Source organism: Doryrhamphus excisus, linkage group LG16, assembly GCF_037039965.1.
Source record: "Doryrhamphus excisus strain RoL-2023G ecotype Guam linkage group LG16, RoL_Dexc_Guam_v1.1, whole genome shotgun sequence".
In the NCBI taxonomy this organism is placed as follows: domain Eukaryota; kingdom Metazoa; phylum Chordata; class Actinopteri; order Syngnathiformes; family Syngnathidae; genus Doryrhamphus; species Doryrhamphus excisus.
Genome location: NC_136372.1, coordinates 10,108,712 through 10,129,438, shown reverse-complemented (window position 1 = coordinate 10,129,438; position 20,727 = coordinate 10,108,712). Strand labels below are relative to the sequence as shown.

Genomic DNA, 20,727 nt, shown 5'->3' with positions numbered 1-20,727 from the left:
CTGTAGACCTGCGAGACAGGATTGTCTTGAGGCACAAATCTGGGGAAGGATACAGAAAAATTTCTGCTGCTTTGAAGGTCCCAATGAGCACAGTGGCCTCCATTATTCGTAAATGGAAGACGTTTGGAACCACCAGGACTCTTCCTAGAGCTGTCCGGCCTTCTAAACTGAGCGATCGGGGAAGAAGGGCCTTAGTCAGGGAGGTGACCAAGGCCCCGATGGTCACTCTGTCAGAGCTCCAGCGTTCCTCTGTGGAGAGAGGAGAGCCTTCCAGAAGGACAACCATCTCTGCAGCAATCCACCAATCAGGCCTGTATGGTAGAGTGGCCAGACGAAAGCCACTCCTTAGTAAAAGGAACATGGCAGCCCGTCTGGAATTTGCCAAAAAGCACCTGAATGACTCTCAGACCATGAGAAACAAAATTCTCTGGTCTGATGAGACAAAGATTGAACTCTTTGGTGTGAATGCCAGGTGCCATGTTTGGAGGAAACCAGGCACTGCTCATCACCAGGCCAATACCATCCCTACAGTGAAGCATGGTGGTGGCAGCATCATGCTGTGGGGATGTTTTTCAGCAGCAGGAACTGGCAGACTAGTCAGGATAGAAAGAAAAATGAATGCAGCAATATATAGAGATATCCTGGATGAAAACCTGCTCCAGAGCGCTCTTGACCTCAGTAGACTGGTCATGTACCTTGACAGTAGACATTAGCACACAGCCAAGATCTCAAAAGATTGGCTTCAGAACCACTCCGTGAATGTCCTGGAGTGGCCCAGCCAGAGTCCAGACTTGAATCCGATCGAACATCTCTGGAGAGATCTGAAAATGGCTGTGCACAGACGTCTGCCATCCAACCTGATGGAGCTTGAGACTTATTGCAAAGAAGAATGGGCAAAACTGCCTAAAGATAGGTGTGCTAAACTTGTGGGATCATATTCAAAAAGACTTGAGGCTGTAATTGCTGCCAAAGGTGGATCAACAAAGTATTAAGCAAAGGCTGTGAATACTTATGTAAATGTGATTTTTTTGTTTTCTATTTTTAATAAATTCAAAACATGTCAAAAAAAACTTTTTCACATTGTCATAATGGAGTATTTTGTGTAGAATTTTGAGGTAAGAGATTAATTTAATTCAGTTTGGAATGAGGCTGTAACATGACAAAATGTAGAAAAAGTGAAGCGCTGTGAATACTTTCCGGATGCACTGTACTTGGACCACTAACATCTAAACATCCCTCGTTAAATGGCGGACTGGAATATACAATGTACTTGCATTCAAAGACATCAAGGAACTGGACAAAATATTCAAGAATATCATATCAATTGGCTTGTAAGGCAAATGAAATGCACACACAAATATAAACAATGGTCTACAGCCCATTGGGCAATCAGGATGCAGAACACAGGATGCAACCAAAAGTGAACCGTGATGTTGCAAGGGACCACTGTACAGTTATTTTGTCCTTGAAACATTTAAGACAAGCACTACATGATAACGCTTAGTGCGTTAGTGTTTCACGATAGCTGGATCTGCCCTACATGAATCTCATCCTCTATTTAGTCAGGCTGAAAAGACCTGAAGGGACTGAACCATAATTTGCCCCAAATTAACAGTCAGTGGCGGTAGCGCTCACCTAGTCTGCCATGATTAGTAATAGCAAACAGACACGCTGTTTCTATGCTGCATTTGTTGACCGAAGAAGCGTTTTAATGTTTAAAATGATCAAAATACAGCAAAATACTATGATTACATGAATGTACCTGTTAATGCATGATCACAGCATGTACATACTATATAAAACAGTAAAATATTGTTTAAGGTTTTTTAGAGGGCTTTATCGTCAAAATGGGTGTGTCCCATGACGTGCATTGTTAGCGCTCTCACGCTCACTCGTGTTCTCTCTTCAGAACACACAAAAAAGAGAAGAAATATGTGGTAAAATATGGGCAAAATTAAAAAGAAGTGTAGTTTTCCTTTCAGCTGGATGAACGAAAAATGATATCCAGGGCTCGACAATAACGATGTACCGATGGCCCGGGGCAAGTTAAAACAAAATTCGGGCAAGTAAATCCAATCAGTGATATTCCTGTCGGGCAAGTGCACTTTGGCATGCCAAACTGCGAAGAATTTTTTTAAAAGCGGTTCTTGTTGGGTGTTGGTAAAACACGGTCTGCGTAATTCCGGTGGTAATTTGCAAAGCAATCCTTGCAAATCTTTCTCTGTGTATTTTTCTCACCTTTGCTTCACAAATTATTGTTTGACCATTGAGCATTTTTTCTGGATTAAAAACACTTTACTAGTACACAAATGTGTCTATTCAATAATGTTTCATTGTGGTGCACAACTTATAAATATCACTGCTTACTACGACTACGATGTGTAAGGTAGTATGGCATGCCATGTTAACATACATCTCCACAATTTTTTTTTTAAGCACAATGTTTATTCGATCATGAATGTACTTTTATTTATCATGGCAAAGTGCCTAGAAGTCTCTTGACAATCCAGATTTCCATGCAACGTCATGATCTATGTAGGAAAACAACCACGAGAAATGATAATCATTTAATCTTTATTTGAGATTCTCATGTGATGCCACAAAAATTAGATGATATCATTATTTTACATGAGGCAAGTTCGGGCAAGTAGTTCTCACCTTAAGGATTCCCCATGGGCAAGTAATTTTTGTTTTTAATGTAGAGCCCTGGATATCAAACACAAGCAGACCAATCCCAATCAACGGACATTTCATGGAGAAGCCCACTATATTTTTCACTCCCAATAATAGCTCGGGTGGAAATATAGCGATATAAAACTGCCCCACACATACACCATTCTGTCTCTTATCTCAGTCGAGGCAGTCCGTTAATCAGTGTGTGTCCACCCAGTTTTGGCAGAACTCCCTGTGGTATCAAGCTTTGTGGGATTCTATTTTGATGCCAAACTGGAAATTGGCATAAACCTCACATTCTAAGATGAACCTACTTTTTTCACTCATTCAGTTATCCCTATTGGAAATGCACATTGTCACTCTCAAACAACAGAATGCCAGAAATAATACCCTAGCAGCTTTCCCTGTTTGTACTGGGGTTACCAGTAACATAATTTGAAACCTGAAACATTAGAATGTGATTAATGATAATGACCACCAAATGCTAAAATGAAAGGAAATGTATACAAAACTGTGGTGAGATCAGCCATGTTGCTTGGCCTAGAGACAGTGCCACTGAGGAAAAGACAGGAAGCAGAACTGGAGGTAGCAGAGATAAGGATGCTGAGGTTCTCATTGGGAGGGACCAGGATGGACAGGATCAGGAACGAGTACATCAGAGGGACATCACATGTTACAGACCTTGGAGATAAAGTCAGAGAGGCCAGACTGAGATGGTTGGGACATGTTCAGAGGAGAGATAGTGAATATATTGGTAGAAGGATGCTGTGTTTAGAGCTTCCAGGTAGGAGGCGTAGAGGAAGACCAAAGGTGAGGTTTATGAATGTAGTGTAGGAGGACATGAGGGTAGTTGCAGAAGACAGGGTTTGATGGAGGCGATTGATTTGCTGTGGCGACCCCTGAAGGGAAAAGGCGAAAGAGAAAGAAGATAATGACCACCAAAAAAGTGCTGGTGTGATTAGCCGGCTTGGCTCTATGAAACTTTTTGTTGGGACCTTTGCTCCAAAACTTTCAAAAGATTTTAGTCGAATTCGATCACCAGGGCCAGAGGCTTTATGACAGTACTGGAGTCACTGAGGGTAAACAGGTCCTCAGTGACACAGCTCTGTAAAGCACGAATATTGGGGAGAGTGCCTCTGGATTCTCTTTTGTTGGCAATGGGATGGCGGGCCCACACTTTAAGAAGGGGGACTGGAGGGTGTGTTCCAACACTAGGGGGGATCACCCTTCTCAACCTTTATGGTAAAGTATTTTCAGGGGCCCAGGAAAAGAGGACCCATTGTAGGGTAAACCATTATACCATTATTTCAAACTGTTGGAGCGTTAACAATGTATTTGACTAAGAAAACACCAATGACAATTATATAATCAATCATTTTGTATTGCTTAAATATATCAATTTGATGGCAAAATGGCTTTTTTTCAACCGCTTTTACAACGTCAGTGCCATATTAAAACAGTAAAAGCTGCCAAAAGGAGAAGTCCTCCGAATCTGAATCACCATCACAGTACAAATTAATTAAGAAATTAATGAATTAATCCATTATACCAATCCATAATCTTGGTCATAAGAAATTACACTGTGTGTTGTTTTTTTTAAACTGGAACAGTTTAAAACACACCCAAATCTGGTGCCGAAAGTGGACTACTCTGCACCTGTCAAATCATTCTTTTGTATGTGTGTGTGTGTGTGTGTGTGTGTGTGTGTGTGTGTGTGTTTGTGAGTGCGCAAGAGACCCTGTATCCAGACAACCACTCCCCAAGGCAGTTGATGCAAATAAATAAACACAGGGTTTTTGCACTCCTTGCGAGAAGTCGTCATCACATTAGACAGCTTATAGAACAAAACAAAACATTGTGGTACTACAGATTTAATTACCATAAAAACCTAGAGTGTGTTACCACTGGTATGTCAACTCAAAATAATAGCTGGTGAAAATTAAAACAACCAGACGGCGCTACAGGCATCCGCCCCCAATACACATGACTCAAGCATCATCTCTCACAGATGTCGAAGCAGATTTGTGGCTGTTTATTTGTGATGCATATCAGAGGTAATGACTGTTCTGTAAATAGCTCATGCTGATCTAAAAATATGTGTCGATGTCTGGGAATTCAAAGTAACACTAAAAAAAAAAAACGTAACACTAGCTTTTATCCTTTACCAAACTAGCAGTGCTTCATGGAGCTTCAAAGACAGCATATAAAGTAGCTCTAAAACATAGTAGTAAAAGTACACCCTCACCTTTCAGCAACCATTTTTATTACTGTACATCCTCTCCAGGGACAATACTACAGAAATGAAACTTGGCTATAGTTTTCTTAGGGAGCGTACGGCTTGTACAGCAGTACAGATTTCATTTTTCATCCATTCATTGTTTATTTTATGTGTCCTCATTAGGGTTACATGTCACATTAGGGCTCATCAGGACACACTTAACTGTGAGGTGTAGTCACTTGTGTTTCCAACGTGCTGCCATAGATTCATTAAAAATGTAATTTTGGTCTGTAAACTCGCATGGTGTACAGGACGGCCCTACGCTGTGTGCCTCATTCTGGGCACAAGGATACAGTTTGTATCAGCGCAGCCACACTGACAGAGAATAACATCACTTATTAGTTTACTTTTTACACTTCTTTATGCCTCTCAAGTGGCAGTGCACCAAAGAAAAGGAAAGACATCACTTAGGAAGGATTATGGATTCCATGTACTGTTACAAGGTGATCTGGAAGGACAAGAGGAAGTTATAATTCTAGACTAGACTAGTGCTGTGAAATATTGCCATGTACAGACCAGATAAAAATCTTAAGACCAGTTGAAAAATTGCTAGAATATCCCTTTTGTTCATGTTGGAACTTAATAAGGTTTTAAGTAGCGCTACAATATGCAAAAGCAAGAAAAAAAATATTTGGAACTTGTAGTTTAACAAATCCATCCATCCATTTTCCTCCGCTTATCCGGGTCGCGGGGGCAGCAGTCTCAGTAGGGAAGCCCAGACTTCTCAGTCTCCAGCCACCTCCTCCAGCTCCACAGGGAGGACACCAAGGCGTTCCCAGGCCAGCTGTGAGACATAATCCCTCCAGCGTGTCCTAGGTCTGCCCCGGGGCCTTTTCCCGGCTGAGCATGCCCGGAACACCTAACCAGAGAGGTGTCCGGGAGGCATCCCGCCTACATGCCCGAGCCACCTCAATTGACTCCTCTCGATGTGAAGGAGAAGCGGCTCTACTCTCTCTTAGGGTGAGTCCAGCTACTCTACGGAGGAAACTCACTTCAGCCGCCTGTATCCGCGATCTCATTCTTTCGGTCATGACCCAAAGCTCATGACCATAGGTGAGGGTGGGAGCATAGATCGACCGGTAAATTGAGAGCTTTGCCTTCCGGCTCAGCTCTCTTTTCACCACAACGGTCCTGTACAGCGACTGCATTGTGATTTGGAGGTACTGAGTCTCATCCCAGACGCTTCACACTCAGATGCAAACCGTCCCAGTAAATGCTGAAGGTCACAGCCCAAATAGGCCATAAGCATCACATCATCTGCCAATAGCAGAGATGAGATTCTAAGGCCCCCGAACCGGACTCCCTCAACACCTTGGCGGCACCTTGAAATTCTGTCCATGAAAATTGTGAACAGAATCGGTGACAAAGGGCAGCCCTGGCGGAGGCCAACATTCACCGGAAACAGGCTCGACTTACTCCTGGCAATGCAAACCAGGCTCCTGCCCCGTTTGTACAAGGACCGGATAGCACGTAGTAGCGCGCCACCAATCCCGTACTCCCGGAGCACTCCCCAAAGGATGCCACGAGGGACACGGTCAAATGCCTTTTCCAGGTCCACAAAGCACATGTAGACTGGTTGGGCAAACGCCCATGCACCCTCAAGCACCCTCGTGAGGGTGTAGATCAGGTCCAGTGTTCCACGACCAGGACGAAAACTGCATTGGACCTCTTGTAACAAAGGTTCAACCAATGGTCGTACCCTTCTCTCCAGCACCCTGGAATAGACTTTCCCAGGGAGGCTGAGGAGTGTGATCCCCCTGTAGTTGGAACACACCCTCTGGTCACCCTTCTTAAAAAGGGGGACCACCACCCCGGTCTGCCAATCTAAAGGTACTGTTCCCGACTTCCACGCAATGTTGAAGAGAACCAGCCAAGACAGTCCCTCAACATCCAGAGCCTTGAGGAATTCTGGGCGGAACTCGTCCACCCGCTTTGCCACTGAGGAGCGTTTTGACCACCCCAGATACCTCAGCGTGGACCGGGCACTGCTTCCCTTTTCTGAGGCGCCAGACGGTTTGCCAGAACCTCTTCGAGGCTGACCGAAAGTCGTGACCTATGGCCTCACCGAATTCCTCACCCTACCTCTTAGGGTGAGTCCATCTACCATAAAAAGAAACTTCTATTTTATCTGTGATCTCGCTACCTACGAATCACTACCCAGTAGGGTTTGGAGTGCCCGAATGATATTTGGAGCTGTGTTGCCAGGTCCAAGGTGACAGGCCAAACAAAGAGTGATCCTGAAGTTCCTAGCGGAACACTGGGGGTGCTGGCAGACGAGCGCCTGGTGGCCAGGCCTTCACACGGACAAGCCCATAAAAAAGAAAAATGGGACCTCTCCTCGTAGACCCACTACCAGTGGGTGGATCCTATTACAAAAGGATCCGGTGCATTTTGTGTTGGGTGGAGGTTGGGGGTAGGCACCTTAACCTGGGCCAAATCTGGATCTTTCAAAAAGCACCACTGTTGGAACGCTACACACAGTGAGGCAGTATAATGTTATATGATTGTTTTGTTTTTTAACTGGAGCTAAGCCTTTTGTCAAGCTGCAGGGAATTAAGAAAAGTTCCAAATGTCAGTTTTGGCTGAAAAACCTTCAACCATCTGCTAGATATCTGAAGATGGGAAATTTGACCTTTCAATAGAGACACCCAAATCATCCAAATCAACAAAATAAATGCTTCACCAGATGAACAATGTTTTGGAAGTTGGAAGAAGGCCATACAAGCCGAAATTCAACTGAAAATCTGTGTGGTGACATTTAAAGGTCTGAATGCGATAACCTCACAATCTGACTGATTTTACACTTTTGTTGCAGGAAAATGCATTTGTTGCTAATGTTGGGAACTACTTCATGATAAAATAAAGTATATATATATATTTACTATTCTTGTACAGTGGTGTCATACATATTCAGAATTCAGGACTTGCAACACCGCAAATTTTTCTGTGGTAAAACTTGCCTTTTGTGCTTAAAATCGCCAGAATTATCATTTTAACTGGTAAAAAAAACAATCTCCATTGCCCTAAATTCGCAAAGTTTGGATTGCACAGAAAGTTGTCAGGAGAAAACATCAACTTACTTCACGAGGTGTTCTTTATATGCACTGAATCAGCCTGATATTTACACTCATCTCATTAGACACATTGCAAACCAACAGGAGTTTTACAACCAAAACACACAATTTCACTGTGTCACAAAGACTATGTGAGTATAGAAACAAAGCCATACACAATAATATGCAGGTAAAAGCAAAACAACGCTATTTTATGGTAATCTTCCCAGTATGCCTTTTGGGTTATACATGGTGTCAACAATTATACCAGAATATCAAGAATTACATCACTTGCCTTATAGTAAGTTGTTTGGGGCAGTCTGTCAAAAGTAGTCTTTGCTGCATGGACTTATCACCCTTAAAAACATTTCACTGGAAATAACCAGCCCACTTTCGACCTGAAGTGGAATATGAGGATTTGCTTATGTAACCAAAACAGCTTTGAAAACTTTTACATTTGAAAACTGTTTAACACACATAGTAAAAACTGTCTTCGGCTAATGTGATATTAAACCAAAGAAAAGGTCATTGAGAATTCTCACAAAAGGTCTGACTGTACTGATTGCTGTCAATTTATAGCCCAATATCTGATATCCAATATTGTCCAATATCAATCAATACCGATATAAGCAGCAGCTCCTCCCTCAAACTAATGTCATGTAATGAACACATTATGCTGATTATACTGTTATACCACTAGATACATTTCACAAATAAACAGTGTGCAAAATAAGACAAATATTGTCATATGCAATACAAGTAGTCAAAACAAAAGTAGCAAAATACTGCATGTGATGTCTTCCCTTTTTTGGTTAGTGCGGTGGTTTTCAAACTGGGGGGCATGTCCCCTTGCGAGGGCCCGGTGCTATGACAGGATGGTGCCTTGAACATATTTCACTATTAACCCTTAAAGGGTCAGAGTTTTCCAAGAAAATATTCAGTTTTGACATTACCATTTCAAAAGGTTGTAGCTTGAAAATGGTAATAGATAAATGCATACTGTAAATGAGAAAAATCATCATTATGACCCAAAGTTTGTGATAGGAGTATATTCACTCATCTAATTTTCATATTCTGACGTCAGGAAATGGTCAGCTCCCTTACTCCGCATTACCCAACAAGCTCATCAAATTGTCAAGAAAAGTCTGGGAACCTGTAGGCTAGTCAATAAAATGTCCATTAATTACAAATGGTAAATGCAAAAATCCTTAAATTTTTGATGCAATTCATCATTGGCCAATTTAATTCAAAAATGGATGTAGCCTGGCTAGCATTTCCAATATATAGATATCCACCGCTGCCAAAAAAAAACTCTTTGACAAACTGTAATGCCCAACCATGTTATTAATGTAAGATATATTTATGACACCCTCATTTTGAAGGCAAACCTTCAACCATCCATCCATCTTTTTCCGCTTTTTTCCTGTTAACATGGAAATCATAGGTCCCTACTGAGACTAGCTTGTGAGACAGTAAATATCTAAAAGACACCTTGCTATTATTGGGCTTTTTGTTGTGAAGGCCCTACAGAAGGGCATCAGTGAGATGAAGAGGAAAGGAGATGATGAACTATACCACAAAGTTTGGAGGATTTGTGTTGACCTCTGAGGCACACAAAGTGATCCCTCTGCACGTTGATCATTGCGTCACACATTTAAATATTTTACACCTTATAACTTATAACTAAGTACATCTATTCAAATGTTTCTCCGGTGTGATGTTCAGGGTTTCCCTGCTACCTTTTATTTTGTATTGGTTCCCGTACCAAAATATAAAATACGTACTGTATGTCTACCCTGTACTTTGACATCACAATTGTCTATGTAGAGCAGGGGTGCTCACACTTTTTCAGCATGCGAGCTACTTTTAAAATGACCGAGTCAAAATGATCTACCCACTACAAAAATGCAAAACATCTATTTATTTTCAAATGTATTGAGGATTATTTGTACGTACAATGTATGTTGATGTACCTTACATAACCAAATGAGCCAATATTGCAAAACACACATAATTAACTATTAACATTTTTTGTAATTACCTGAGTTTACTTTGATGACTTGCACTGAATTGAATCAGCCAGGGATGCATAGTCCGGACAGTAGCTGCTGATAGCCAGGTTAGCCAGGCAAACGCACTTCGAAAAAGACATTGTGAAAAAAAAGTCCACCTCCCATTCCGTATGGAAGTGATATGTTTTTGCCTTTTTACTTGGTCCAGCTACTTCACTCATTTTAGTGACCATAAACTTTAGCGAGGGCTTAAAATCTGACGCAATTCGCCGACTAGCTTAGCACTTTGCATCGTTGTTTACGCATGAGCGGTGACCGAAAGGTCAAAATTCAGTTGTCATCTGACTGGTTGTCCTGTATGTCAATCAAGTAACGGGGATGAATGATAGGCTGACATCGTAAGTTCTGCTGCACTTAGAGACGTTGTTTGATTTGATTGGTCACCCGAAGGGCAACATTCAGTTGTCATCTGAATGGCTGCCCTGTATATCAATCAAGTGACGGCATTGATGCTAGGATGATATTTTTTTAATGTCACGCCGCGATCGACCAGCGATCGACCAGTACCACCTCCGCGATCGACCGGTAGATTGCGATTGACTTAATGAGCACCCCTGATGTAGAGCTTGTAGATGTTATTTATTTAGGTGTGTGCCCCAAGCATTAAGAGCTATCTCGTGTTCATGGAGGTGGTAATGGATATTTTACACGTGTGCTCTAAACTGTCAACCTCCCAAACTCTAAACTATTAACTTCTGTATCAACATTGTTATGTGGTCAAAAATACAGGTAACATGCAAACTAATACTTTAACTGCCATTAACAGAAGCTTGACCTACCTGACGCTGCATGAAAATACAATACAATTAAATGAAATTAACTTGGGGGCGCCGTTGAGGGAAAGGGGCATACAGCCATATTACTTTTTATTCATAATTTAGGCTTGTGTGTTGGGGGGTAGTCCACAGTTACAGTCCTATACTTTATACATATAGGAGGGGGCTTTCTGGTATGTGGGCACAAAGACAACAAAAGTAGTCGCACCCTAATAACCCCCCCCCCCCCCCCCCAAAAAAGAACATATGGTTTGTGGTCTATACACACTGTCGGCCACAGAACTACACAATCAACACTTACACAAACCATATTACAATCATCTATTCAATGACAGCAGTGCGAGCCTTATTCAGCTCTGTTGTTGCTACAGCCATGTCTCAGCCAACCACTGTGGCAACATCAGCAGACACAAGGACATATTGTGTTTGTGTGTGTGTGAAGAGAGCTCAGAGTTAAATACCACTTGTGACAATCACATTTGTCCTAAAGGGCTCTTTCCTCTCCCAGCACATATGCATTTCAGCACATCATCACACAACATCTGTTGGGAATCAGATGCTTCTGCTGCCTGCAGGAAAACATGAACATGCACGCACAAAAAAGGAAAAGCGACACGCAGGGATTTTTTTGCAAGCTAATTACCTAAGGAGAAACATTTGTCTAAGTTTTAGAAAGACAATATCTAATTCTACTAATAGAGCTGAGAGTGCAGTATGACCACACACTGAAGGTTAATTAACCTTCTTTCAAGTAACCGTGCGTTTTATGGAAGCGTATTAATAACCCAGTTTGAAATGACATATGGGGGGGCTTGGTTACCGTGTTCGCTGTTGCAGCTTCGTGTCCTTCTCAACTTGTGTCTCTCGCACTAAATCCACAGTCGGTGTGCGCAGCACAGGTCCAGATCCGCTGCAGACGTGTGCTGCTCTATCCGGATAGCCTCTCTCCTGTCAGGCGGTGCACAGCCAGCAGCCAACCGGGCGGATTGAAGGAAGACGGCAGCGGCACAGCTACTAGCGCGTCACTGGAGGAGATGCGAAAGAGAGGATGTCTCACTCTGATCGTTTTCTACTAGATCGTTTTCTACTACCTTAACTCTTGTGTCGCTTTCGCTATTCACTGTCGCCACATATATACGTATGTATGCATATTATCATAATGTGCTGGTGAACGATCACATCACACTAAAATACGTGTGGCTCAAAGGGGAGAAATCGCAGCTCGCATTAAACGTTCCAAAACTGTGAGATTTCTAGTAATAGTAGTAGTATCATATGGAGGACCAAAACTGCCAAAATAATAAATAAATAAAAGTGGAAATAAAAACAAAAATGAAAAAAAGAGAAAAAATTAAATACAAAAAAATAAATATAAATGGAAATAAAAACAAAAATATATATTTTTTAATTTTTGAATCTTGTTTTTTATTTTTGTATTTATTTTTGCTTTTATTTATTTATTTATTCATGTATATATTTTTTTATTTTTGTTTTTATTTCCATTTATATTTATTTTTTTGTATTTAATTTTTTGATTTTTTTTCATTTGTGTTTTTATTTTCACTTTTATTTATTTATTTATTTATTATTTTGGCAGTTTTGGTCCTCAGAAATGCAGAAGGAAAAACTATTCAAATGAGGGGGCGGTCCTAAGTGTGTCTTCGGTTGAACTGTTCGCCTATTGGTTGATCGACATGTGAGTGCGAAAATCGACTAGGTATGCCTGCAAACGGCCACAGCAAGAGGAAGTCACCACACCACTCTCGTCCGAAGTTGAAGCTTGTGAAAGCAGAAAGTAAAGAAAGAGCCAACACAAATGAACTGGAATTAAGTAAAAGCGTAACACATCAGCTGTTTCATACTTACCACGTTCCAAATCATCCAAACGATTGGCAGCGTGAGAAGCTCGGACACCGACTTCCTGGTGGACCCCGCCATTATTGTGCCGGTAAAGCTACGTTCACACCGACGCCGAATCGATGGCGAATTAAATCGGCGAGCAAAGCGGCGGCAAAGCGTAACAAAGCTTAATGAAAGCGTAAAGACCGTAATACAGCATAAGAAAAGTTTGAGCAATTCGGGACATTCGGCAAGAGCGCCAAAAATTTTTAAACTGTTTAAAAATTTTAGGCGATCTGTCACGAATTGCGTAAAGCGGGGAGAGCGTATTAAAGCTTATCAAAGCGTCACAAAGCTTATCAAAGTTTTGCTCAAAGCGTAGGAAAGCTTAACAGAGCTTGGTTCAAAGGATCAATGGATCTGCTGCATCTTTATATATTGTAGCGTCGTTGCCGACGGGAAATTACACGACTGCGATCGCTGACAAGCTTTTTATTGCACAACAATAATACTGGCTCCTGTCGGCCGTAACCAAGCCGTTGCAACCACCGCCAGTAACACAACAATACTTCCTCCACCAGACACGCCCCCACCCCCTGGTGCATTCACAGTCACCCGGAACAGTCGGACACCCAAGAGCACAACGTCAACATGAAAACGTCAGGGTCGCTACAATATGCTTTGGATCAGAGGCGGGATGCAGTCGGGATCTCGAAATTTTCCATTGCATAACAGAGCTTAACAGAGCCTATCAATGCACAAGAGAGCTTGATAATCGTATCAGAGCGTTATTTTAGCATGATAAGCGCATCAAAGCTCATCAATGAGTATTAAAGCGTATCAAAGCGTGATTTAAAGCGTAACAAATCCTGATCAATCGGCATCAAAGCGTGAGTTACCGTAGCGATTCGGGAAATAATTTGTCGCCTAAAGCGGGAACGGATTTCGTATCAGAGCTTATCAGAGCATAAACATATCTGAGGAGATCGTGAGATTTTTTGAAAAATGACACTGAATTCGTCGCCGATTCAAAGCGCGACATTCGGCGTCGGTGTGAACGTAGCTTAAATGTATACTTTTCTCCCTGTATACTTCCTCTTGCTGTGGCCGTTTGCAGGCATACCTAGTCGATTTTCGCACTCACATGTCGATCAACCAATAGGCGAACAGTTCAACCCAAGACACACTTAGGACCGCCCCCTCATTTGAATAGTTTTTCCTTCTGCATTTCTATGAGGACCATGCCAAAATAAATAAATAATAATAATAAATAATAATAAAATAATAAATAAATAAATAAAAAACAATATAATAAAACAAAAATGGAAAAAAAATCAAAAAATTAAATACAAAAAAATAAATATCAATGGAAATAAAACCAAAAATAATTTTTTTTTTTATTTTTGAATCTTGTTTTTTATTTTTGTATTTATTTTTGCTTTTATTTATTTATTTATTTATGTATATATTTTTTTATTTTTGTTTTTATTTCCATTTAAATTTACTTTTTTGTATTTACTTTTTGATTTTTTTTTCATTTTTGTTTTTATTTCCACTTTTATTTATTTATTTATTTATTATTTTGGCAGTTTTGGTCCTCCATATATCACATCATAGTATTGTAATAAAATAATATTTACAGTAATATAATTATTAATTTCTATCTATTCTATCTATCTATTCTCTATCTATCTATTTTAATGTGTTTTAAAAGAGAAATGAAATTACATTGACTTTGCAATTTTGATTAAATGTTTTATGGCTATTGCCCTGTGTTTTAGGTATTTTCATTAGTACATTTCATGAAGGAAATTGAGGTGCATTGAGGCAAATATCTAATAATATTTGTTCCTGAATGTTCCTAAATGGGCTTCTTACTCACAAACATTTAGAATTTTGAACCAGTATCATAAATAAACAACATTTTAATCCAATTGCTCATATTTTGTATCTTTCGAACGTTTTGGGGCAAATTTAAGAGCTAAAATGCTAATAATAAAGACAAATAGTAATACAAAAATATGCTTGCTGACTGTATTGTTTTACAGAATGGCACATAGTTCCGAAATTGATACCCTTTAACATAAAATTTGCTTTAATTATAGTTGTAGTTGCACATCAAATTGTTTACCACGAAGAGATTTCCCCTATTTATTATAGATATAAATGTTCCATCCGTGATTAAATGTGATTAATTGTGATTAATTGTGAGTTAACTGTGGACAAGATGCGATGAAATATTTTAACTGATTGACACCCCTAGTTTTTATCTATAGTTAGTAGGGGTGTAACAATTCATCTACTACATTGATGTATCAATTTATATTCCTGTGATCCCCCTACATCTATCTAGTAAGCTCCAGGCACCTCTTAGCAGTTGCAAGTAGTAGGTAAACCTACTGTTAGTAAAACAAGAGGCGATGTTTGTTTCACTTTATTTTGACATTAATATTGTATTAATTTATGTTGAAAAACAAAAGCCGAAGTAGCAGGTAAACCTACTACTGAAATGTTGGTTGCACTTACTGTACTTTTCTTGAAAATGTTTTGAAAATTGAAAATGAATTGAATTTTATTCAAATAAAATGTAAATTCATTTGCTATTAATTGTTGTTTACTTGTTTGTTTTTGTCCATAGTAAATTTATATTTCCAAGTATTTATTTCACAGGCACACAAGTTAATTTTTGGCTAAAACATTACTGAATCGATTTAATGTTGACATTGACTCAGCAACCACAAATCGTATTACAAACCAAATTGGTATTAAAACAAATCTTACACCCCTAATGATAAGTAGGGATGTAAATCTCTTTGTGGTAATGATTTGATGCGCAACTAAAAATAAATACATGAAATTTTGTCTCAGGTGATGCTGTATAAATTTTGGAAATATGGACTATTACGTGATTTAAAAAATAATATATATTTAGAAATCCCCGGTTTTTGCATGTCAGTGCTTTCCAGCCATTGACACTCGCCTCCAAATAGCTGTCTTTGGCTATGCCCGCCCTTAATGAGCAGTTTATACCCAAATTTTAGCTCGCAGTTCAAAGCAAAAATTCAGCCTAGAGACAGCTCGTTCATTGGGACACTTGTAGGCCAAGGTACCACTGTATAAATGACAATATAAAAAACAATGGCAGTGCTTTGGTACCTTCCCAAGTCTCTCTGGCAAGTCTACAATGTCTGTGACAATTGTAGTCACAGTGATAATAGATACAAAAATTTACTTTGGTCTTCTTTCGAGAGCCACCTAAAAGGGCTTTGAAGCTAAATTTACCAGTCAAACACCATGTTTTTTTGTCATTCCTGCTCAATATCTGTTCCCACGTGTGGCTCCACAGTCACCACTACTACCTCAAACTACTGTGTGGACCGAAAGGTCAAAACAACTGAGGGTCAAACAGGACATACACATGACTTTAGTGAGCCTTCTTCACCAACATAAACCAGCTATGCACATGCTCTCCTGCCTCCTTTGGGAGAAAAGTGGATTAGAACCACTAGCAACATTGCAGCATGGTGTACATGGAGGTAAAAATACTTATTTTAGTGTAGAAAAAACATCAATTGTCTGTGATAGTAGGATAACAACTAGATAAAGTGGAACTTAGCGTCATGAATTTGTTCCAGGAGGTCTGACACCCCAAAACAGACCCTGACCAAATCAAATCAGTTTTTCTCATCAAATTTTTCTCAAAAAATCATGTAAATCAAATTCATCTGTTCCAGCCAGCCAAAAATGTTAAGACAAAATACTTTCTTATATAGTTTTACAATGATAGTTTTACATGCAAAAATGCATATACTTCATAAAGACATGATGTGGCAGCAAGACACGACACAGTGTTCCTGAATTTCTTGAATTCAATTGTTTCTCACCTCAATAAGCCCAAGCTAAGCTTCTTCGTCAGAAGCTGATCAAGTTTTATGCTAAAAATACATAGAGAGCACAGTTGGATTTACACAGTGTGTTAATAACATGACAAGATAACCGGAAAATGTAAAATTTTCGATGTTAACAAAAAACTGGGGAGGACACCAACTGAGGTTCCACCACATTATATCGATTGATTTCAGACTACAGGTGTAGATGGTTCCCCACTGATGAGAGTGTTTGTACTTTCTCAAAATGCTCTCCCAATCTACTGATGAGTTACATCCAGAATGTTTACTGACAAATTATATACTGGGCAGGCTATACGTTTCCATACATAGGAAAATGTACAATGTATATTTCAGATCACAGCCCCTCTTGATTTCTATTTCTTTGGGGGCACTTCAAGGCTATGGCCACTAAGGAACGAAGTAAACAGTGTGCACAGTATACTGCAGTTATTGAAGTGTATTGATGCAGGTATTGGATTTGAACACAGCAAAAGTGTCCTTCCTCATACCAGAATACCGGAATATCCGAGACCCAATCTCATCAGGACAGACTGCCACTGCTGTTCTCAGCCTGATTAGCTGTGATTACTACCAGCTGAGCAAGTACTTCAGATATGTGCATGTGAGAGAGAGTGTGTGTATGGTGTGGACATATCATTCAATTACCACCTTACATGTGACTTGTCTTTCATTGTTATCTGTCATGATCCATTCTCCCCATGCTATTTTCCTCCTGGTGAGTCTCTCCCTCTGTTTTGCCTGGCCAGCCAACCCCACACCCAGCTCCCTCCAACACACACTCTGCACACCTGCAGCCAATGATTACCTGCCCTGCCTGCTCTACATAAGCCTCCCCCACTCAGTGCCTCTTGTCGGATCGTCTGCAAGCCTGCATGAAGCTCTGCTCTCTGTTTCAGCCCACAGCTCGACTCTGACTCCAGAACCAGAACCTGACCTGCCCTGACCACGATCTCCGCCTGACCCCTGCCGGTACCTTTGCCTTGTCCTGACCACCTGCCACAACGACCTGACCTGCCCTGACCATGATCTCCGCCTGACCCCTGCCTGTGCCTCTGCCGAATAAAGACTCGTTCCTGATCTCTGCTGGAGCTTCAATAAACATCTTGAACTGTGACGCTCGTGTGGTCCTCGTTCTGTCTGATCCCTGACAGTACGATCCGACCAACATGGACCCAGCGCGCAGTTCTCCCAGCAGAGGACCCGAAACACCCTCCGCTATGCAACGCCTGGAATCCACTGAGGGAAAGGTGAGCCGCATGGCTGCTGACATGTCCTCTCTGCTTCAGCTCAGCCAGCAACAACAGCAGCAGATTCAGCAACAACAACAGCAATTGGCTGAGATCGCTAATCTGCTCTCCAACCAGTCACCGCCCGCTGCACCTACCCCACATCAGTCTGATCCGAACATGTCTGATTCTGTTGCTCCATTCTTCACCACCACTGCTCCAGAACCCAAGGTCGGCAACCCTGAACGCTTTGATGGTGATCCTGCACAGGTTCGGGCATTCCTTACCAGCTGTCGACTACAGTTTGCTCTGCAACCTAGAACCTTCGCTACGGAGGGAGCGAGGGTGGGTTTTGCAATCACACATCTGACTGGCCGTGCACGACTCTGGGGAACGGCTGAATTTGAACGCCAGACAGCTGTGTGCTCTTCCTTCAACCTGTTCGCTGAGGAGATGCTGAAGGTCTTCGACTTGGGATCGTCTACACATGAAGCATCACAGGCTCTGATGACGATCCGTCAAGGTCGAAGGTCAGTGGCAGACTACTCAATCGACTTCCGAACCCTGGCGAGACGCAGTTCTTGGAATATGGAGGCCTTGGTGGATGTCTTCCTCCATAGCCTGGCAGACTACTTGAAGGACGAGCTGGTTTCCCATGATCGACCTTCCACCCTGGATGAAGCAATCGCCCTAGCTGTTCGCATTGACCGCAGGATCCAGACCCGCCGTCAAGAGAGAGGGCGCCAGACTCTTCGTGATCGCCGATCTCTGACCACGCACTCAACCTCTGCGTCTGCTGATCTGTCTGTTGAACCCATGGAGATCGGTCGTGCCTCGCTCTCTCCCGAAGAGCGCCAACATCGCTTCGACTTCAACCTGTGCCTGTACTGCGGAGGAGAAGGGCATCGTGTCGCCACTTGTCCAGTAAAAGACGGGGCTCACCGGAAGTAGGAGGGGTCCGGCTGAGCCCAACAAACCTGCAATCCTCCAACTTCAGTAAACCTCTTTTCAAAGTTTCTCTTCACTCTCCCAATGTAACAACACCCTGTCCGCTCTGATAGACTCTGGTGCTGAAGCTAACCTGATGGACACTGATTTAGCTTGCCAGTTGGGAGTTGAGAGTCGCCCCTTACCCGAACCCATTCCCGTCCGCGCTCTGGATGGCCATCTTCTGGGCACAATCACCAGTATCACCTCACCCATTTCCATGATGATCTCAGGCAACCACCGTGAGACAATCAGCTTCCACCTACTTCGCTCACCTAATCAACCTCTCATCCTAGGCTCCCCTTGGCTCCGCCTGCACAATCCTCACCTTGATTGGGTCTCTGGAACCATCAAGGAATGGGGTGAGAGATGCTATCAGACCTGTTTACACTCTGCCTCACTGCACCGCTGCCCAGTCCCACCTGCTTCCGCTATTGACGTTTCTAACGTTCCTGAGTGCTATCACGATCTACGCGAGGTTTTTAACAAATCCAAAGCCATGTCCCTGCCACCACACCGTCCCTATGACTGTTCCATTGACCTCCTCCCAGGTACCACTCCACCCAAGGGCCGTCTGTATTCTTTGTCTGCTCCTGAACGAAAGGCTATGGACGATTACATTAGTAACTCCTTGTCTGCTGGGATCATTCGCCCTTCTTCCTCTCCAGCCGGTGCCGGATTCTTCTTCGTGGGGAAGAAAGATGGCTCACTTCGACCCTGCATCGATTACCGTGGACTGAATGACATCACAGTCAAGAACCGGTACCCTTTGCCTCTTTTGACCTCTGCTTTTGAGCTACTCCAGGGAGCCACCATCTTCACAAAATTGGATCTCAGGAACGCCTACCACCTTGTCCGAGTCCGAGAGGGGGATGAATGGAAGACGGCCTTCAACACCCCATCCGGCCACTATGAGTACCTGGTCATGCCATTTGGCCTCACCAACGCTCCAGCTGTGTTCCAGGCCCTGGTGAATGACGTGTTGCGAGACATGCTGAATAAGTTTGTTTTCGTTTACCTGGATGATATTTTGATTTTTTTCCAAGGATATGTCCGAACACATCTGCCATGTTCAGCGGGTCCTCCGCCGCCTCCTGGAGAACTCCCTCTATGTCAAGGCGGAGAAATGCGAGTTTCACGTCAAGTCAGCAACCTTCCTGGAGTTCATCGTGGCGGATGGCAGTATCCAGATGGACCCAGCGAAGGTCTCGGCGGTGACAGACTGGCCTGTTCCGGAGAACAGAAAGAAGTTGCAGCAGTTTCTGGGGTTCGCCAACTTCTATCGGAGATTCATCCGGAACTACAGCACAGTCGCTGCTCCTTTGACTGCACTGACCAGTACCAAGCAGCCCTTCGCTTGGACCCCAGAGGCTGACAAGGCCTTTGCCACCCTGAAGGACCGGTTCACCTCAGCTCCCATCCTCCAGATGCCGGATGCTGACCGACAATTCGTCGTGGAGGTGGATGCGTCTGATGTAGGAGTCGGGGCTGTCCTCTCTCAACGGGCAGGTGATGACAATAAAGTACATCCTTGTGCGTTCTTTTCCCGTCGACTGTCCCCTGCAGAACGCAATTATGACATTGGCAACCGTGAGCTGCTAGCGGTCAAGCTAGCCTTGGAGGAGTGGCGCCACTGGCTGGAGGGAACCACAGTCCCATTCCTGGTATGGACCGATCACAAAAATCTGGAGTACATCCGCTCTGCTAAACGCCTGAACCCAAGGCAGTCCCGCTGGGCTTTATTCTTCACCCGTTTTAACTTCACTGTCATATCGTCCTGGTTCACGTAACACCAAACCAGATGCTCTTTCCCGCCAGTTCCAGATTGATGACACACATTCCACAGAGCCTGCCCCAATCCTGCCTGATCCCTGCATGGTAGCAGTCCTGACCTGGGAGGTGGAGCAACAGG

The 20,727-nt window shown here is 42.5% G+C and overlaps 1 protein-coding gene across 3 annotated transcripts in view; it reads right to left on the bottom strand.

Annotated features, from left to right (window-relative positions):
• The window catches only part of LOC131103798 (junction plakoglobin a-like), a 130,350-nt gene extending 118,491 nt beyond the window's left edge, over positions 1 to 11,859 (bottom strand). For 2 of the 3 annotated variants that reach the window (XM_058050342.2, XM_058050343.2), the window contains exon 1: positions 11,673 to 11,858. The gene's annotated coding sequence lies outside the window, so the exon portion shown is untranslated. Of the gene's footprint in view, positions 1 to 11,672 lie in introns of all 3 variants that reach the window. The other variant, XR_009119684.2, reaches the window with a different exon arrangement.
• Between the last annotated feature and the right edge of the window lie 8,868 nt (positions 11,860 to 20,727).